Source organism: Protopterus annectens, chromosome 1.part0 (genome assembly GCF_019279795.1).
Source record: "Protopterus annectens isolate FY-2018-M chromosome 1.part0, PAN1.0, whole genome shotgun sequence".
NCBI lineage: Eukaryota > Metazoa > Chordata > Ceratodontiformes > Protopteridae > Protopterus > Protopterus annectens.
Genome location: NC_056725.1, coordinates 658241364 through 658261988, shown reverse-complemented (window position 1 = coordinate 658261988; position 20625 = coordinate 658241364). Strand labels below are relative to the sequence as shown.

At 42.4% G+C, this 20625-nt stretch overlaps 1 protein-coding gene across 2 annotated transcripts in view; it reads right to left on the bottom strand.

Annotated features, from left to right (window-relative positions):
- The window catches only part of TMEM181 (transmembrane protein 181), a 1372946-nt gene that overhangs the window by 657349 nt on the left and 694972 nt on the right, over positions 1-20625 (bottom strand). The window lies entirely within an intron of this gene.

The following is a 20625-nucleotide window of genomic DNA, read 5'->3' as shown; positions in this document are numbered from 1 at the left end:
CTTCCTGACTACTGTGGCGATGTGACTATCAAAGGATAGACTACTGTCCACCTGGGTCCAAAGGTCTCTTATCACGCATTCGGTGTTAATTAGATTGCTGCCTATGTGGTAGTTCATGGGTACAAAGTTTTTACCAAAGGGGATGACACTGCACTTTCAGGCATTGAGCTTGAGGCCATGGCTCTGACACCAGGCATCTGTCTCAGTGAGGCCCTTCTGTAGGATGGCCAGATCATTTGGGGACTTGACTATGGCTCCTAGTTTGCAGTCATCTGTGAACTTCATTAGCCAGAGACCTTCTGTGTTAGCCTGTACTTCAGAGAAGTAGATACCTAACAGGAGAGGTCCCAGGACGGAACCCTGTGGTACTCTACTTGTCACTGCTTTGAGGTCAGATTTGGAGTCTGCAGCTTTTACAGTGTGGGTTCTGTCAGTGAGCCAGTTGGCAACCCATCTTGTGACGTTGGGATTTATACCTAGTTTAGTGAGTTTAGCTATAATTCCAGAATGGGGGGTGGTGTCGAAAGCCTTGGCGAGGTCAAGATAAGCTGTGTGAACCACCTTACCTTCATCCACGGCTTTGGTGACTGCCTCAAAGAAGTCGATCAGGTTCAGGAGGCATGATCTGCCATTCACAAACCTGAACTGGGTGGGATCCAGAGTCTGGAGGTTACCAATGTCTTTGTTTAGGAGTTCCATGATGATACATTCCATGGCCTTGCAGACCAGGCTAGTCAGGCTAATAGGTCGATAGTTCCCGGGATCAGTGGTGGCTCCCCCTTTGTGGAGTGGGATAACTGTTGCTGTGCACCATTTAGTGGGCATAAAGCCTGATGCGAGGCTATTATTGAACATGGTGCTTAAGTGGGGAGCCAGGTCGTTCTGAAGTTCGTGTAAAACGCAGCCTGGGATGTTGTCCGGTCCCATGGATGCTGTGTTTTTGGCTTTAGAGAGTGCAGCTTTTACCTGTGTAGTTGTGATTATAGGGACTCTGCATTCTTCCTGTATAGATATGGGTCCTTTAGGGGGGGGGGGGGGGTAAAGTTAGCACTGAACCAATCTGCTAGGATGTTGGCAATATCATTTTGTTCTGTAATTTTCGTGCCTTTGTGCTGTAACTCAGAGCAGATCTGGGTGTTGCCATATAGATTCTTGACATAGCTATAGAATGCTTTGTGGCTGGCTGTCCTTGGATTTATTGGCGATTTTGTTTTCGTAGCTAGCTTTGGAGGATCTTATAAGGGATCTCAGCTTCTTACTGAGACTGACCAGGGAGCTCCTCCAACTCATGGGATTTTACTCTCTTTTGCAACAGTTTCTTCCTTCCGTTGTACAGTTTACTTATGGCAGTGGACCACCAGATTGGCTTCCTTTTATTGGAGGATAGCATCTTGGTTCTGTTTGGGATAGCACGATCCATGCACTTGTGTAAGTGCTTATAGAGTGCATTTGTGTAGGATTCAGCAGTTGTAACTGTATTGTCCAGCTGCATGGGTGTCATGAAGTTCACCACTTCTGTCGTAAGAAACATGAAGTTGGCTTTGGAGAAATTTTTTACTGTGGTTTCCTTAATGGGGGGGTGGGGGGTGGGATGTGGATATCAAGGGTGATAAGCTTATTGTCAGATCAGGCCAACAAGGAGTTGACTTCAGGTGTGGAACAGCGGTCACTCATGCTGGTAATGACTAGGTCTAGGATATTGCTGCCCCTGGTGGGGGTGTGGATAAGTTGATCTAGGCATTGGAGTTTATGAATTCCAGAAAGCGTTGAGCTAAGGAGTTGGTACACGAGTAGTTTTCCCAGTTAATGGTGGGGTAATTGAAGTCACCCATTATTAGGGTGTTTGGCTGAACCCTAATATTTTCCAGTACATCAAGAAAAGAGGAGTGGGAATCCTGGGGCATGGTGGGGGATCTGTAGTAAGCTACAATTTGGATCGCAGTTTTGCCCAGAGTTAGTTGCACTTGGATAACCTCAGATGCATTACGCTGAGCAACTAGCCTGGAGGTGTGGATATCTTTAATGAATATGGACACACCGCCGTCTTTGGTGTTTCGGTCCAGGTTACATGGCCGAAAAGTGTGATATGAGTTATAGCCTGGTAGTGCAGGGGTGTTCTCTGGGCCTTGAACCAGGTCTCAGTCACTGCACAGATATCAATGTTCTCCATTTTAAGGAGTGTCTCGAGTGAGTGCATTTTGAGATTTAGACTTCTAGCATTACCCTCAGTTTTTTATATATATACATACATACATACATATATATATATATATATATATATATATATATGTGTATATATATATATATATATATATATATATATATATATATATATACACACACACACACACACACACACACACACACACACACACGTACAGAGAGGGAGAGAAAAACATATATATAGATATATATAGAAATATGTTTACATATATGTGTGTGTGTGTGTGTGTACATACATACATACACACACACATATATATATATATCTATATGGGTTCACTACATATGAACGAACGTTCATATGACCGAAGCCCATTTGACTGAAACCAAATGACCGAAAGTTCATTTGACCGAAAACCCATATGACCGAAAACTCATCTGACCAAAAAACAGCAATGGCAAGTATATGCCTTGTTCCCTATTGTAGTGCGACCCTGGAGTTAGAATATATTGCGGGTTGTGGAGGGCGTAGCCCCCCAAATAATTGCAGTTTATGCACTATTATATACATGTGTATCCATTAAAAATGCATTAAAACATACATCAGTAAAAACTGGTTGCAAAATGTGGAGGGCTGTGCCCCCCTCACCCCCCCGACTTTATATTCTCACTCCAGGGTCGCACTACAGTGGGGAACACGGCATATACCTGCCAGTACTGTTTTTCTGTCAAATGAGTTTTCGTTCATATGGGTTTTCGGTAAATTGAACTTTCGGTCATTTGGTCTCCGTCAAATGGGCTTCGGTCATATGAACTTTTGGTCATATGTAGTCAAATGGGCTTCAGCCATATGAACTTTCGGTCATATGTAGTGAATCCATATAGATAAATATATATATATATATATATATATATGCATATATATATATCTATATATCTATATATATATCTATATATCTATCTATCTATATATATCTATATATATATCTATATATATATATCTATATATATATATATATATATATATATATATATATATATATATATATATAGATACATATATAGATATATATGTATATAGATATACAGTGATATATATAGATATATATGTACTGTGTGTGTGTGTGTGTGTGTGTTTACATATGTACAACCTTCCTGACATTGTAGCCATCTCTGAGACTTGGCTAAAACCTACCATCTCTGACTCAGAAATCCTACCCCCTGGCTTTCAAGCCCTTAGATATGACCGCTTAAACAGAAAAGGTGGAGGAGTAGCCTTGACATTCTCTAATCTACTCCTCATTATTCATTACCCAAACCCCATTCCCCAGTTCTACAATGCAGAACTAAGTAATAGGTTTACTACAAATGAATATTCACAAAAGTATCTGCTTCATATCCCTTTATATTCCCCCAGGTAACAATAACACTACCCTTGAAGAAATTCTCCAATGGGCCTCAACTAACATTAACCTAGAGAGCTACATTTTAAGAGATGTTAATATAGATTGGAACAAAATTAATAACCTAAACCAAGCCAAATCTGTCAATCTATTCAACTTTACTCAATTAACTATCACTAGACCCAACAAAATCAATCCTCCAGGATCTACACTGGACTGGATCCTAGCTACCCACCCTAACAACATCTTGGACTCAGGCATCCTTCCCGACTCTTTTAGTGACCACCTGCCTGCCTTCATCCACCGAGCAACCCAGTCTCCCCATCTCCAGCACCAATACCTACATACATATAACCTAACAAACTTCAACCCTCTAACTTTCTCTAATACCCTCAAACAAACTAACTGGAACAATCTAAAAACTCTACCACTTGACAGAACAGTCGAGTCCTTTAACTCTACTTTCCTAAATGTACTTAATTCCCAAGCTCCCCCACGAGGTATAAGAGTCAAATCCAAATCCGCCCCATGGTTAACTAGGGAAACTAAAAATCTTATGCAACAGAGAGACAAATGCTGGAAACTTTCTCAGCACAATATACAACCAGAGACCCTTATTCAATATAAGCAACTCCTCAACCTTATTAAAAGACATATATCCAAAAACAAACAATCCTACTATATGACACTCCAAGCCAACCACTCCAAAAGCCCCAAACAATTCTGGAAGTCCATTAATTCACTTCTCAACCCAGGCACCAAAAATAAACCTTGCCCTGACACTACCAGGTCCGATCCAGAAATTGCCACTCTTTTTCAACTCCTTCTTTACTAACTCTATAGCTGAACTAAATAAGACCTTCCAAATTTACCCATCCACACAGTTCAGTCACTCTACCCCAGCCTCTAAACCCAATCCTCCCCCCATCTTTGAACTTAAACCAGTCTCTACCTCATATATAAAAAAACTTCTCAGCAAACTAAAACCTTGCTCTAATGCCCCAGATAACATATCATCTAAACTCTTACAAATTGCTGCAGATGGAATCGCCCTCCCCATTAGTATCCTAATCAACAGATCCATACAGGAATCGTATGTCCCCAATCTGTGGCATGCTGCCTTTATACATCCTCTCCACAAAGGAGGTATAAATAATAATACCTCAAACTTTCGCACCATAGCCATCCTCTCCCCAATATCAAAAATACTGGAAAAATGCATTCACATTCAGTTAATGCTCTTCCTCATCAAAAACAACCTCATCTCTCAAACCCAACATGGTTTCCGTCCTGGCCATAGCACTATAACTGCTCTACTCTCATTCCTAGATATAGTCAACCATGCCTGCGACACTGGTAAAATAGTTTCAACTGTTCTACTAGATCTCTCCAAGGCTTTCGACACCGTCTCCCATACTCGTCTCCTTAGCCACCTTGCTAACCTCAACCTCTCACACAATACACTATCCTGGTTCTCAAGTTACCTATCCAACAGATCTCAAGCTGAAAATGGAGGAAAGGCACCTCTAACTTCCTTCCTAGCCCCACTGGAGTTCCCCAAGGTTCCATTCTTAGCCCTATGCTATTCATCATCTTTATCAATTACTTCCACTCTGCCATCCCAAATACTAAAATCGTACAATACGCAGACGACTCCACTGCTGTGCCACCAACCTCCCAGAACTTCTATCATACACCCAAACTGCCTTCTCCACCACTGAGAACTGGATGCTCCAAAACCACCTTTCTCTAAATGCTAACAAATCCAAAATACTACTCCCCCCCCCTCAAAATCCTTCCCTCTTGACAAAAACTCCTTCCAAATTAGAAGCCATAACAATTCAACCATAGAAATTGTTCCCTATGCCGAACTACTTGGGGTCACTATAGATGAAAACCTAAAATTTGACACCCATATTCAACTCAACATCAAGAAAACACATCAAAAACTTGGCCTGCTATACAGAAACATCCACTACCTCTCTCCTTCTTCTAGACAAACCCTCGCCACTACCTATCTTCTTCCCTAACTAATGTATGGTGCCCCTCTATTAACTAACTTATCTGCCTCCATTTCCTCAAAAATGGAAAGTTGTTATAATAAAATTTCAAAATTCGCCATCAAAGCCAAACGCTCCTCCCACCATTGCTCTGCCCTCCACTCACTAAACTGGCTAGAACTTCCCAATCTTCTAGACTATCTCCAACTTACCACTGCTCATAGGCTATTATTTAACCCCTCTAAATGTCCTGCACTATCCAACATACTACAACTTTACACCCCTAACAGGCCACTTTGATCTGCTCACCTAAACCTACTCACTGTCCACATACCAAAGCGACCTGCCGGGCAGCACCTCCTATCTTTTTCCTTAGCCAAAAAATGGAATTCTCTCCCTCCTTTACGAATGACAGAAAACCCTGACAACTTCAAAACCCAACTCCATTCCTACTTGTTCTCCAATTTCATGTACTTCATGGGTTGTCTTTTCTGGTTCTGATATATATTCCAATCATTTTTAGTAATGTCAGTTAAACTTTTCTTTTATTTCAGCACTAGTGAAAACTGTGTTAGAATTTGTTAGTTTAATAGTTCAGCTATATATTTAGTTAAATCTTTAATTTATCTAGACTTGGTTCCATTTTGCAAGTGCTGCAATATTACAACTGGCTAGCTAGAGGTCCACCTTTTACTAAGTTTTATTGTTTTATTTTTGACTTTTTCATTCCAATTTGAACAAAATGCATTTCTGGAGGGTTGCCATAGGTAAGCAGTGCTGCTTCTTCAGGTGGCAGTATGTCTGCATTTTATGTGTGCAATGTTATTTTTTTTTCTCTTTATAATGGAGTGGGAGATGCAGTCCTGTCTTTTCCCATGTTTTGCTTTTTTGGAGGGAACGACTTATTTACAGATTTGGGTTGGGGCTTGTTTCAGGAAGTCTGTGATAACTTTGTGTTTTATATGTGCTTTGTGTATGCTTTATCTGTTTTAGATGGCAGTATGAGCATCACTTGAGTGACTGACGGCATAGACAGAGTACATAAACTGGTGATGATACGAGTAGAGTGTATATAAATACAGATTTATTCAGATAAGATCGGTAATAAAACAAACAATGCACACTGCAGGTCTGAATAAATGTTTTCTTATTAATTCACGGACAGCCTGATTTATCCAGTTCAAGGTTGCAATGGCACATGGTCCTGTTCTAGCACTCAGTGCGGAAAAAGGCAGAGAAAAAATAATGCCACAGGGGACACCAGACTATCATGTAAAGTGCATGCCTGAGCATGTGTGCGTGCACACACACAAACACACACACACATTCACATGCATCACACAGACCTAAGGACAATACGGACAATAATCAATTCACCTGCTGCACGTCTTCAGAACTCGGAGGACACTAGAGTACCTAGTTGTACGGAAGGCTTTCTACATGGCCCAACTCATAAATAAGAGTATTTCATCCAGGAACAAAAAGGTCATAACATACCTGTACTCCTCCCTTATCAGACCCATTATCAAGTACAATGCGCCCCTTCGGCATGTACCTTGTCAAGCACATGCAGCAGTTGGAGAGACCACAGAGGTTCCTGACCAAGAAAATCCAGGGTCTCAAACACCTACCCTATACAGATAGGCTAAAAGCCCTGTCCCTCTACTCAGTCTCATACAGACTGCTCAGAGGTGACCTGTGTCTGGCATACAAGGCCATTTCAGACCCACCCTTGATGAAGTTGATACATATCTGTAAGACAAATTCCACTCACGCAACTCACACGCAAGGCTTTAACCTGGTCTGTGACATTAATAGAACTTGTTGGCAGGATAGATTTGTGTACAAAAGACTCCCCCATCTGTGGAATAGACTTCCTTCCCCATGTCAAGCAGAGTACCTCTCTAGCCCTCTTTAAGAGGAACCCGGACAACTGAAGAGGAAACAGAAAATATACCCCTGGGATCGCACCTGTGTCCCTGCTGGACAGGGGAAACAGGTGCTGACTTAGAGGGAACATGGGCAAAATTTTTGGTTAGGCTTATAAAGGCCTCCGGGACAATAGCCTAGTATCATCCTATGAACCTACCTAGCAAAAAACTCACACAGACAAATGGAGGGCATGTATACTCTGTACAGAAGGCACTGCAGCCTTACATCTTTAAATCTGTATACGATATCCATTTTTATAACATCCTTTTATCATCCATCATTTTTAGGATACAAGACGTGTGTATGTGTGTCTATCTGCATGTACATAAACAAATACATAAACATACATGTGTATGTGCACACATGCGTATACAGAGACGCACACACACATGTAAACATATAATATATGCAGACTGACATTCCTTTGGCCTCAGTAGCTTGGAAAATAGTAAGACCAGCTTCCTGGCTACAGATAACACTGGCTTTATGCAATGGGATAACTTAAGGATAAGATTTAGTTGCACAGTCCAAAATAAAAAAGATGTAATGAAAGCCATTTCTGGATTTTACCAATGGCCCTAAAATCTGAATCACACCTTTATGAGAGTCAATGGAAAGAAAAGATTTTTATAGCGCACCAGTGGTGCTGCGGTAGTGTTGTCGCCTCACAGCAAGACATTGTCGCATTCGATTCTCAGCTAGAGCGTCTTCTGTGTGGAGGCATGCGTGAATGGGTGTGCCTTCATTGAAGGTTGTGCGTCAGGGCTGGTAACTCGGCACGTAAAAATCCACTACCAAACATTACCGGACCGGAGTTCCGCTGTGGCGACCCCTAACCGGGATAAGCCGAAAGACACAACAACAACCTTTATGAGAGTCAATGGAAAGAAACGATTTTTATAGCCTGAATGAGGAGTTGTCTTCCGACACTCATGGTATTCAGTATAAAGGTTGCCATTTCCTTCACTATTTCAGGCAAATACAACCTTCCCTGTAACCCCTGCTTTAGTCCTGTACTCCTTTATTTTTTTTTTTTTTTTTTTTTTATTTTGCAATGCTCACAGTATAACCAACAAATTACAGCAGCGCATCACAATCCCCTGCTTTCTAGGCAGGTTTGACACCTGGAAGTTGTATTCATCTTCGAATTAGCGCAACATGCTCAGTTTAACTAGGAAACACGAGGGGACTTACCGACTTGCCAGAAACCAAGAACTCACTCAAGTAGCATGCCACCCATTCATACTACTATGCTCATAGCAAGGGGCTCCTTACAGAAAGTACAGTTGTGTACACTTACCATAAATGTAGATGTTCGAGTGTATTCACTGTTGCAGTCATTACATTTGGGTAATCTGCTGGCAGGTTGCACTCAGTCGGTCTGAATAACAAAGTCTTGGGTCCTGCGTCGGTTGCTGTCTCCTCTTCCATGACATCAGGTCGTCAGGGGTATAAAACATGCAGCAGACGCCATTTTAATCAGTTTTTCATGCCCCAGATGTCAGGTGCCCCCCAAATGGGAAGCAAAATATATATATATATATATATATATATATAGATAGATAGAAATATATATATATATATATATATATATATATATATATAGATATATATATATATATATATATAGATATATATATATATATATATAGATATATATATATATCTATATATATATGTATATATATATATATATATATACACACACATTTATATATATATATATATATATATATATATATATATATATATACACACACACATTATATATATATATATATATATATATATATATATATATATATATATATATACATTTATATATATATATATATGTATATGCATGTCATTTTGAACACAAAAAAAGTTCCTCCAACTAAAAGCAAATACACCAAAAAGGCTTTTGAGCATAGTAAAGGAAAGAAGAGGTATAATAAGAGAGGGGGGCTGGCGGGTGGGTAACCCGGACTGCAACAGTGAATACACTCGAACATCTACACTTATGGTAAGTGTACACAACTGTACTATGTTCTTCGTGTTTCACTGTTGCAGTCATTACATTTGGGTAGAATCCCAAAGCTATGGATGGGAGGATGGAATTATACAGCATTAGGAGCAGCTATAAGGCCCTGTAGGACAGCAGTGGCAAAGCCTACCCTGGACTTAGAAAAGAGAGGTAAATGGTAATGTTTGGTGAACGTATGAACTGAGCTCCAAGTAGCAGCTTCTAGAATGTCTCTAGTAGGAACCCCTCTGAGAAAAGCTGCAGAAGTAGATGCAGCCCTTGTGGAATGGGATCTGATCCCCTTGGGGACAGGTTTACCATGGTGCATGTAGCAGAAACAAATACAGTGGCTTATTCATTTTGAAATAGTCTGCTTTGAAATAGCCTTCCCCTCTGCCCCTGCAGCAAATGCCACCAGTAGTTGCTCAGACTTTCTTAGAGATTTTGTCCTGTTTAAGTAATCTTAGTTGTCTGTGTACATCCAATGAATGCAGAATCCACTCCCACTTGTTCTGCGGATTTGGGAAAAAAGTTGGCAGATGAATGGTCTGGATACCACCTTAGGCATAAAGAATGAATTGGTCCTGAGGGCTATCCTGTCCGGATAAAAGATAATGAAAGGCTCCACTGCCATGAGAACCTGTAGTTCTGAAATCCTTCTAGCTGAAGTGACTGCTAAAAGAAAGGCTGTTTTCCAAGAAAGAAATTTTATGTCTGCAGTAGCAACTGGTTCAAAAAGAGGTAGAGTGAGTTTTTCCAGCACAAAATTGAGGTCCCATGCAGGAGTTCATACTCTCCTGGGAGGTCTCAAATTTTTGGCCCCTCTGAGGTACTGCTTTAGCAGGGGATGAGAAAAGAGAGGAGGCTCTGTGTTGTAATGAGCCGAGATGGCAGAGGCATGGATTTGTACAGAAGAAAAAGATAGGCCCTTGTGAAGCATCTCAGTAAAATATTGCAGAATCTGAGGAATATTGGGCATTGCTGTGTCTATTACTTGTGCTTGGTTCCAGGCACAGAATCCTTTCCATTTATCAGCATAATATTTTGAAGTACTAGGCCTTCTAGCCTCCAAAATGACATCCATCGCAGGTTTACTGAGAGATGTGACTGGTGAAATTAGTTGATTAGCAATGCTGCAAGATTCAGAGTTTGGAGTTGAGTGTGCAGAATTTGATAGTTCTGCTGAGACAATAGAGGAGGTGTCTGAGGCAGGTACCATGGAGGAAGGTGTGACATATTCCGTAGAAGCGGGTACCAGTGTTGGCTAGGCCAGTCTGAAGCAATCAGAATCATTTTTGTTTTTTCCTGTCTGACCTTTAGTGAAACCTTGGAGAGCAGAGGCGGAGGGGGGAAAGGCATAGACTGATAGGTTTTTCCAGCTGAAGGATACAGCATCCACTTTCCAAGCTTTTTTGTGATGAATTCTTGTGCAGAATTTCTCTAAATGACAGTTTAGGGGACAGGCAAAAAGATCTATGTCTGGGCTCCCCCATTTTCATGTCAACATGCTGAAGATTTGTGGATCTAGTTTCCATTTGTGTGGGTCCATAAGGTTTCTGCTTAGTTCGTCTGTCAGAGTATTTTGCTTTCCTGGCAGGAATTGAGCTTATAGATGTATTTGGTAAGTCAAGGCTGTGTTCAACAAGGCCATGGCTAGTCTGCAAAGAGGGTAGGAGTGGGTACCCCCCCCTGCTTGTTTATGTACAACATAATTGTGGTGTTGTCCATCTTTATCAGTAGTTGTCCTGGATGAAGGAAGTCCTTGAAGGCTGTCAAAGCATTCTGTACAGCTAGCATTTCTTTCTGGTTGATATACAGGTGCATTTGATTTGGGCTCCATTCGCACTGAATGCATCTCCCTGCCAGATGGGCCCCCCAAGCATAGTCTGATGCGTCTGTAGTCAGGGTTTGGGTGGCAAGGGGTAGAATGAATGACAGTCCCTTGTTTTGGTGACAAGCCTCTGCCCACCATAGGAACTCCTGTTGCAGGCAAGGAATGAGAGGAATCATTGTTTCCAGGCTGTGACAATGTTGACTCTAAGCTTTTTAGGTACCACTGAAGTTTCCTCATATGCAGTCTTGCATATGGAATTAGTAGAATGCAGGAAGCCATGAACCCCAAAGCCTGCAGAATTTATCTTGCAGATAGCTGGGTTTTTGTGGCCACTTGTTTGAAGTATGTTATCAATTGAATTTGTTTGTCTGGCGTGAGGTAAGCCATCTGGGCAGTTGTATTCAAGCTCGCACCCGGGAATGTAATTATTTGAGAGGGTACCAGTTGTGATTTCTTTTCGTTTATGGTGTACCCTAGACATGTCAGAAGCCTTTTTACAAACACCAGATGTTGCAGAAGAGTGTCCTTGTTTTCCGCCTGAATTAGACAATCATCCAGATAAGGATAAATTTAAATGTTTCTTTGTCTGCAAAATGCAATCACTGGTGCCAGGCACTTTGTGAAGACCCTGGGCGCAGTAGATAAGCCAAAGGGCAGTGCAGAGAACTGGTAATGCAAATAGCCTGCTTTGAAGCGGAGGTATCTTCTGCAAGATTCCCTGATTGGGATATGCAGGTAAGCCTCTTTTAAGTCTAGAGTTACCAACCAGGCATCCTTGCCTAGCATAGGCAGCAACTGTTGTAGTCAGCATCTTGAATTTTGGAATGTCCAGGAAGGTATTTAGAATGGATAAGTCCAGAATTGGACGCCATGATTTGTCTTTTCTGGGTACCAGGAAAAGTCTTGAATAAAAACCTTGTCCTTTTTCCTTTATTGGTACTGGTTGAATAGCCCCCATATCCATGAGGGACATGACTTGTTTCTGATTTGGAGGCAGATCTGGCCATCCGTTTGGAATTAGCAACGTGTGGAAATGAAATCTGTATCCCTGGGATACTATATTTAAGACCCACTTGTCCTGGGTCAATAGATGCCAATTTCGAGCATGAAGTGCTAGTTTTCCCACCAAATGGGCTGCCAAAAGATAAGTGCTTGGAAATGGCAGAGGAAAGTCATTGAGACTGTTTACCGTAGGGGGGTGCTTTGTTACTTCCAGATTTGGAGGTGGAGGCACCCCATTGTTTTGTTCTGTAAGTTCCTTGTGACTGAAACCTGGGGCCTTTGGAGTGCCTGGGTTTGACCTGAGCAGCTCTCTTGGGTACTGGAAAGGATCAATTCTTAGTAGGCCAGTGCCTACTGAACCTGGGTGGCTGCACTTCTAAGAAATCTTTTACAGTTTGCATGGATTTAAGCTTTGTCTTCCATCTTTTTCAAAACTTCTTCTGTCTTATTACCAAACAGACTGTCCTGTTGTAAAGGAGCATCCAACAATTTAGTTTTAACATGATCAGGAAGATTTTGCTCCTTGAGCCAAGCGTGCCTTCTTATCACAGATCCAGTTACGGCGGCCCCTGCAAGAGGCCTTCAGGGAATCAAAACCACATTGCAAAGTATGCTTGCCAACTTGTTCAGCTGAATGCAATAAATCCTGTAACTCTTTATTTTCCACACAATCAGAAATCAACATAATTTTCTGTTTATGTAAGCCCATGACATGCTGCTGATATTTAAGCATATGAAATTGACAGTTTAAAGCCCTGATTGCCAGGGTTGCAGACGTATAAACCTTCTTAACCCATCTATCCAGCTCCCTGGAGTCTCTATCAGAAGGAGTAGGATTTTTAGCAGTAGAAGCCTTAACACCCTTGGGACCCTGAGAAATTGTTTCAGGGTCAGCAGTAGGATTTTTGAAAAGAAACTTGTGGGAGTCAGGAACCCTGTAATATCTGTCTGGCTTACTAGGAGTCGGAGGCAGGGAATCAGGAGCCATGCTGGATTCTGAGAAAACATCATCAACAATGTCTAAAACAGGAGGTATAGTCAAAGGCCTATGCTGAGGAAGAAGAAGAAAATCCCTAAGACTCTTTTTGGATTCTGAAAAATCCTGACTCTCCCAATGAAAATGTTCCCTTAAATTATCCAAAGTTTCTCCAAAAGAAAAATCCTCAGGAGGAGAAGCAGAAGGGATAGATTATTCTGCAACAGAGTCCTCATAAGGGGGAGCAGAAAATTCCTGTTCAAAAGAGGAATCAGAAGAAAAAGTACAGTTGTGTACACTTACCATAAATGTAGATGTTCGAGTGTATTCACTGTTGCAGTAATTACATTTGGGTAATCCTGCTGGCAGGTTGCCCTCAGTCAGCCTGAATTCCAAAGTCCTGGGTCCTGCGTCGGCCACTGTCACCCGTTCCCTGACTTCAGATCGTCAGGGGTATAAAAGATGCGGCCGACGCCATTTTCTTTAGTTTTTCTTGCCCCAGATGTCAGGTGCCCCCTAAAAGGGTAGCCAAAATTTATATACATATAAATACATGCACCAATATAAACTTTACCTTCATCTACAAGCAAACACACCACATAGGTTGTATAAATCAGAGAAGGAAAGATAGGTTCCATCAGAAGAAAAGGGGTATGGTGGGTGGGTAACCTGGACTGCAACAGTGAATACACTCGAACATCTACATTTATAGTAAGTGTACACATCTGTACTATGTTCTTCATGTTTCACTGTTGCAATTGTTACATTTGGGTAGAATCCCAAAGCTATGGATGGGAGGCTGGAGCTAAACAGCATTAGGAGCGGCAATAAGGCCCTGCAGAACTGCAGTGGCAAAGCCTGCACTGGATTTAGAGTAGAGTGGCAGATGATAGTGCTTGGTAAAGGTGTGCACTGAACTCCAAGTAGCAGCCTCTAAAATGTCCTTGGTTGGTACTCCCCTGAGAAAGGCTGCCGAAGTGGCTACAGCTCTGGTTGAATGTGGCCTAATGCCCTTAGGCACTGGCTTGCCATGGTGTAAGTAGCAGAAACGGATGCAGTGGTATATCCACTTTGAAATATTCTGCTTTGAGATAGCCTTTCCTTGTGATGCTGCAGCATATGCCACTAGTAATTATTGTGTCTTTTGGAAAACTTTGATTCTGTCCAAGTAGAATCGAAGCTGTCTGTGAACGTCCAAAGAATGCAGAATTCTCTTCCCCTTGTTCTGTGGATTTGGATAAAAAGTTGGCAGATGAACAGTTTGGTTAAGAGCCACACTGGACACCATCTCAGGCATAAATGTTGGGTTTGTTCTCAGAGAGACCCTCTCTGGATAAAAAAAATATAAAAGGTTCCACGGCCATGAGTGCCTGAAGCTCTGAAACTCATTTTGCAGAAGTTATTGCTATGAGAAGAGCTGTTTTCCAAGATAAAAACTTTATTATCAGCCATTGCAGCTGGCTCAAAAGGTGGCAGGGTGAGTTTTTCCAAGACATAGTTGAGGTCCCATGCAGGCATTGGTGATCTTCTTGGAGGCCTTAAGTTTTTGGCTCCTCTGAGGTACTGTTTTAGTATGGGATGAGGAACAATTGGTGGCGCTGTATTGTAATGAGCAGACATGGCAGAGGCATGAATTTTAATAGATGAAAGAGATAGACCTTTGTCCAGCATCTCAGTTAAGTACTGCAAAATCTGAGGAATGTTTGGCACAGCTGTAACAGTTCCTTGTGCCTGGTTCCAAGCACAAAATCTCTTCCATTTTCCAGCATAAGATTTTCTAGTATTAGGCCTTCTGGCCTCCAAAATGACATCCATCACAGCTTTACTGAGAGGAGTGTTTTGAATGACTACATTATCTGCCATGCTGCCAGGTTTCAAGTCCCGAGTTGGCTGTGCAGGATCTGACTGTTTTGCTGGGACAGTAGATGAGGTATCTGAGGCAAGGTCCAAGCTGGGCATTGAGACAAGCTCCTTAGTATTGGATACCTGTACTGGCGGGGCCAGTCTGGGGCAATTAGTATCATCCTTGGCTTCTCCTGTCTGACCTTTAGGAGTACCTTGGGGAGGAGCGGCAGAGGGGGAAATGCATATACTAATAAGTTTTTCCAGCTGAAAGATAGGGCATCCACTTTTCATGCTTGTCTGTGATAAATCCCTGTACAGAATCTTTTTAGTTGGTAGTTGTGAGGGGAGGCAAATAGATCAATGTCCGGGAATCTCCATTTCCTAGTTATAATGCTGAAGACTTGTGGATCCAGGTGCCACTCGTGGGGATCCATGAGGTTTCTGCTTAGGTCATCTGCCAGAGTATTTTGCCTTCCTGGCAGGAATTGTGCCTGCAGGTGCACTTGCTAAGTCAATGCTGTGTCCCACAAAGTCATGACTAGTCTGCAAAGAGGGTAAGAATGAGTGCCCCCCTGCTTGTTTATATACCACATTACCGTGGTGGTGTCTGTCTTTATCATTAGTTGTCCTGGATGCAGTACGTCCTTGAAGGCTGTCAGGGCATTTTGAACTGCTAGCATCTCTTTCTGATTGATATGTGCTTGCATTTGGTTTGAGGTCCATGCACCCTGAATGCATCTTCCTGCCATTTGGGCCCCCCAAGCATAATCTGATGCATCCGTTGTTAGTGTAGTGTTTGCCTGGCTGGGGGTAATGTGAATGGCTGTCCCTTGTTTTGGTAACAAGCCTGCGCCCACCATCGAAACTCCTGTTGCAGGCAGGGAATGAGAGTAATCATAGTTTCCAGGCTGTGGCAATGTTGAGTCCAAACACTTTTTAGGTACCACTGAAGTTTCCTCATATGCAGTCTTGCATATGGAATTAGTAGGATGCAGGGTGCCATGAACCCCAGAGCCTGCAGAATTTTTCTTACAGATAACTGGGCCTTTGTTGCCAGCATTTTGAAATAGATAGTCAGTTGCCTCTGTTTGTCTGGCGTGAGATAAGCCATCTGGGCAATTGTATTTAAGCTTGCACCCAGGAATATTATTTCTTGAGAGGGTACTAGTTTTGATTTCTTTTCGTTGACTGTGTAACCTGGGCATGTTAGAAGTCTTTTCACAAACACCAGATGCTGTAGAAGAATGTCCTTGTTCTCTGCTTGAATTAGACAGTCGTCCAAGTAAGGATATATTTGTATTCCTCTTTGTCTGCAGAATGCAATTACTGGTGCCAGGCACTTTGTACAGACCCTGGGTGCAGTAGATAAGCCAAAGGGCAGTGCAGAGAATTGGTAATGCATTGAGCCAGCCTTGAATCTGAGGTATCGTCTGCATATTTGTCTGATTGGGACATGCTGGTATGCCCCTTTTAGGTCTAAAGTCACAAGCCAAGTGTTCTTGCCCAGCATGGGCAGAAGCTGCTGCAAAGTCAACATCTTGAATTCTGGAATATCCAGGAATGTGTTCCAAATAGATAGGTCCAGTACTGGCCTCCAGGCCTTGTCCTTTCTGGGTACCAAGAACAGTCTGAGTAAAATCCTTGTCCCTGCTCTAGCTCTGGTACTAGTTGAATGGCCCCCATGTCCATGAGGGATGAGACTTGTTTTTGTGCCTCTGTCCATTGATTTTTTGGCAGATCTGGCCAGCCGTTTGCTTTTGTCAGGGTATGGAAATGGAACTTGCAGCTTTGTGACACAACATTTAAGACCTACTTGTCCTGGGTTATAATGTGCCAATTTTGTGAAAAAAGTGCTAATTTTCCCCCTTAAGGGGCTGCCAGGAGATAAGTGGTTGGTGCAGGGAAGGGGAAGTCATTGGGACTGTTTCCTGAAAGGTTGTGATTTTTCTTCTCCAACTTTGGAGGTAGACACCCCCCCCCCCCCCATTGCTTTGAGCAGAATGAACCTTGCGCCTGGGATCTGCCTCTAGGGCGTCTGGGTCTGTCCCTTTGAGGTCTGTCTGACACAGGAAAGATCAATTCTTTGTTGGCCAGTGTCTAATAAACCTAGGTGGCTGTACTTGTAAAAAAATCGTTGACCGTTTGCATAGATTTAGCTTTGTCTTCCATTTTCTTTAACACCTCTTCTGCCTTAACACCAAAGTATCATGCTGTAAAGGTGCATCTAATAATTTATTATTAACATAATCAGGCAGATTTTGTTCCTTTAACCAAGCATGCCTCCTAATTACAGAACCTGTAACTGCGGCCTTGCAGGAGGCCTCTAAAGAATCAAAACCACATTGCAAAGTATGTTTCCAACTTGTTCAGCTGCATGCAATGGATCCTGCATTTACTTGTTTTCTGCACATTCAGAGTTTAACAACATTTTCTGTTTAAGCAATTCCATGACATGTTGCTGATATTTGAGCATATGAAACTGACAGTTTAAGGCCCTTATAGCCAAGGTAGCAGATGTGTAAACCTTTTTCCCCATCTATCCAGTGCCCTAGAATCCCTGTCAGAGGGGGTAGGGTTTTTTGTAGCAGAAGCTTTAACTCCTTTGGGACCCTGAGAAATAGTTTCTGGGTCTGCAGCAGGGTTTTTAAAAAGGAATTTATGAGAGTCAGAACCCTGTAATATCTGTCAGGCTTAACAGGAGCTGGAGGTAAGGAGTCAGGGGTAAGACTAGACTTCGAAAACACATAATCTACAATGTCTAACACAGGAGGGATGGCTAGTGGCTTGTGTTGAGGTAGTAACAGGAAATCCCTGAGTATCTTTTTAGATTCTGAAAAATCTTGGCTCTCCCAGTGGAAATGCTCCCTCATGGTATGTAAAGTTTCCCCAAAAGAATAGTCCTCAGGAAGAGAAGCTGAAGGTATAGATTCTTCAGCATCAGAATCCTCATAGGGGGGAAAAGAATATTCCTGATCAGAAGAAATGGAAACCTGATCTGAAGATTCATAGTCAGTCTCTTGCCTAGGCCTCTTATCAGGAGGGGGGTGGGAACCCCTGATCAAGGTAATCAAGTCTTCGGCCATTTTGAGCATCTGCTTTTTGGGCATGGAGGTGGCTCTTGAGTTTGTTTCTTTGCCTTTGAAGGTGCTTTAGTCTTTGCCTTTGATGGTGGTTTAATGTATAGATGTTTAGGTCTGAATACACCCTCAGAAGCAGGTGCCTGCTCAGCGGCTCTGGGCCCATCTGAAGGAATAGTATCCGAGGCTACAATACCTTGAGTTTCCAGCGACATAGCCGTCTCCACATGGGAGTTGGTAGCGGCCTGTGACTCTAAAGTAGCAGGCGTCAGGGGCTGCGAAAGTGCCTCACTGAGAACCGGCGAACCGGCGACTGGCTTAGGAGAAGCTTTGTTGTCGGTTTTGGGCCTCGGTTATCTTTCTTTTTCTTTGCGTTTTTTGTGAACTCCGGTAGTCGGATGGCTTTCCGACGACATTTCTGGATAATTAAAGCTGTGTCCAATGTAGTTTAATGCAAAATCATATCGTGTTGGTTAAATCAAGCACAAAACCAACAACCTGGAACGTTATGGTCAGGGCCTAGGCAAGGAATACAGTAAGAATGAAAGTCCTTATGAGGTATTTGCTTCCCACAAGAAATACAATTATTAACTTTTTCTGACATCTGTCTGGAGCAAGAAAAAAAGTTTCCCCAATGGGGTACTTAGCTTTATAGAAGACTTTGGATCTGAAATTCGAACTCGAAAATCTCAGGAGTCGGCCGACTGGCACTTGCAAATTGCTTCTGCTTAGGGCACTGCGCGGCAAGAAAGATGGAAGAAAATGGCGTCAACTGCCTCTTTTATACCCCTGACGATCTGACATCAGGGAAGGGGTGACAGCGGCCAACATAGGACCCAGGAATTTGGAATTCAGGCCGACTGAGGGCAACTTGCCAGCAGGATTACCCAAATGTAATGACTGCAACAGTGAAACACGAAGAACATTGGAAAACTGATCTGAAGATTTCATAATCAGTGCCTTGCCTAGGCCTCTTAGCAGGAGGGGGTTGGGAACCCCTGATCAAAGTAATTAAATCCTCAGCCATTTTGACAATTTGTTTTTTAGGCATAGGGGCCTGAACACATGGCTCATGCATCAGTTTTTTAGACATAGAAGTTGGTTTTGGCCTTGATTTTGATGATGACATTGGTTTAATATACAAATCTTTAGGCCTGAAAACACCCTCAGAAGCCGGTACCTGCTCAGCGGCTCTGGACCCATCCAAGGGAGAGACATTCAATACTTGAAGAATTTTGCGGCATACCGGACTCCGAATGGGTCTTGGTAGAGGCCTGCGAATCAAAAGTAGTGGGCATCAGGGGCTGCGAAAGCACCTCACTGAGTACCAGCGAACTGGCGACTGGCTAAGGAGAAGCTTCGTCGGTTTTGGACCTGGACGGTCTGTCTCTGTCTTTTTCTTTGCGTTTTTTGTGAATTCCGGTAGTCGGATTGCTAACAGACATTTCAGGATAGTTAACTCTTGAGCCAAAGTATTTAGAAGCAAAAATATACCGACGCTTAATAGTGCGTTGGTTAAATTTAGCACAAAACCAACAACAAGGCACGTTGTGGTCAGGGCTTAGGCAAGGAATACAGTACAAATGAAAATCCTTATGAGGTATTTGCTTCCCAAAGTAATACAATTATTAACTTTTACTGACATCAGTAAGGAGCAAGAAAAAGTTTCCCCAATGGGGTACTTAGCTTTAGGTTGAAGACTTCGGTTCTGAAACTCGAAAATGAAAATTTCAGGAGTCGGCCGACCGGCACTTGAGAACTGCTTCTGCTTCAGGCACCGCGTGGCAAGAAAGACCGATTAAAATGGCGTCGGCTGCATGTTTTATACCCCTGATGACCTGATGTCATGGAAGAGGAGACAGCAATTGACACAGGACCCAAAACTTTGTTATTCAGGCCAATTGAGGGCAACCTGCCAGCAGATTACCCAAATGTAATGACTGCAACAGTGAAACACGAAGAAGAACATCCAAGGGGATGAGTACTCTCTGAGGACTGCACGTCATTCTCCACTCAAGACAGTTCAAAAGTAGAGTCACCACTGAGAAAGGGCAATAAAGCACATCCTTACTCACCTAAAAAGTCTCAATGAATACACAAAGTAAACGCAAATAAAAAACTCCCATTGCTGCTTCTGAAGGCATCATTTTATCTATCAAAAATAAACACTCTACCAGACAGTGAAATATTGAAAAGATCTACCACCCTAACAGAAATAACAAATACAAACCTGGTTAATACAGCATTATTAGATATCCCCCTAACACATGGCTATGTGATAACATCACTAAAAGGCTCTGGCACAACAGCTGGTGTACTACTTCCACTCAAGCCTTGCTTATTCTGTATGTCATTTTGTAACTCAAAATATGGGAAGGGCATAGAAAC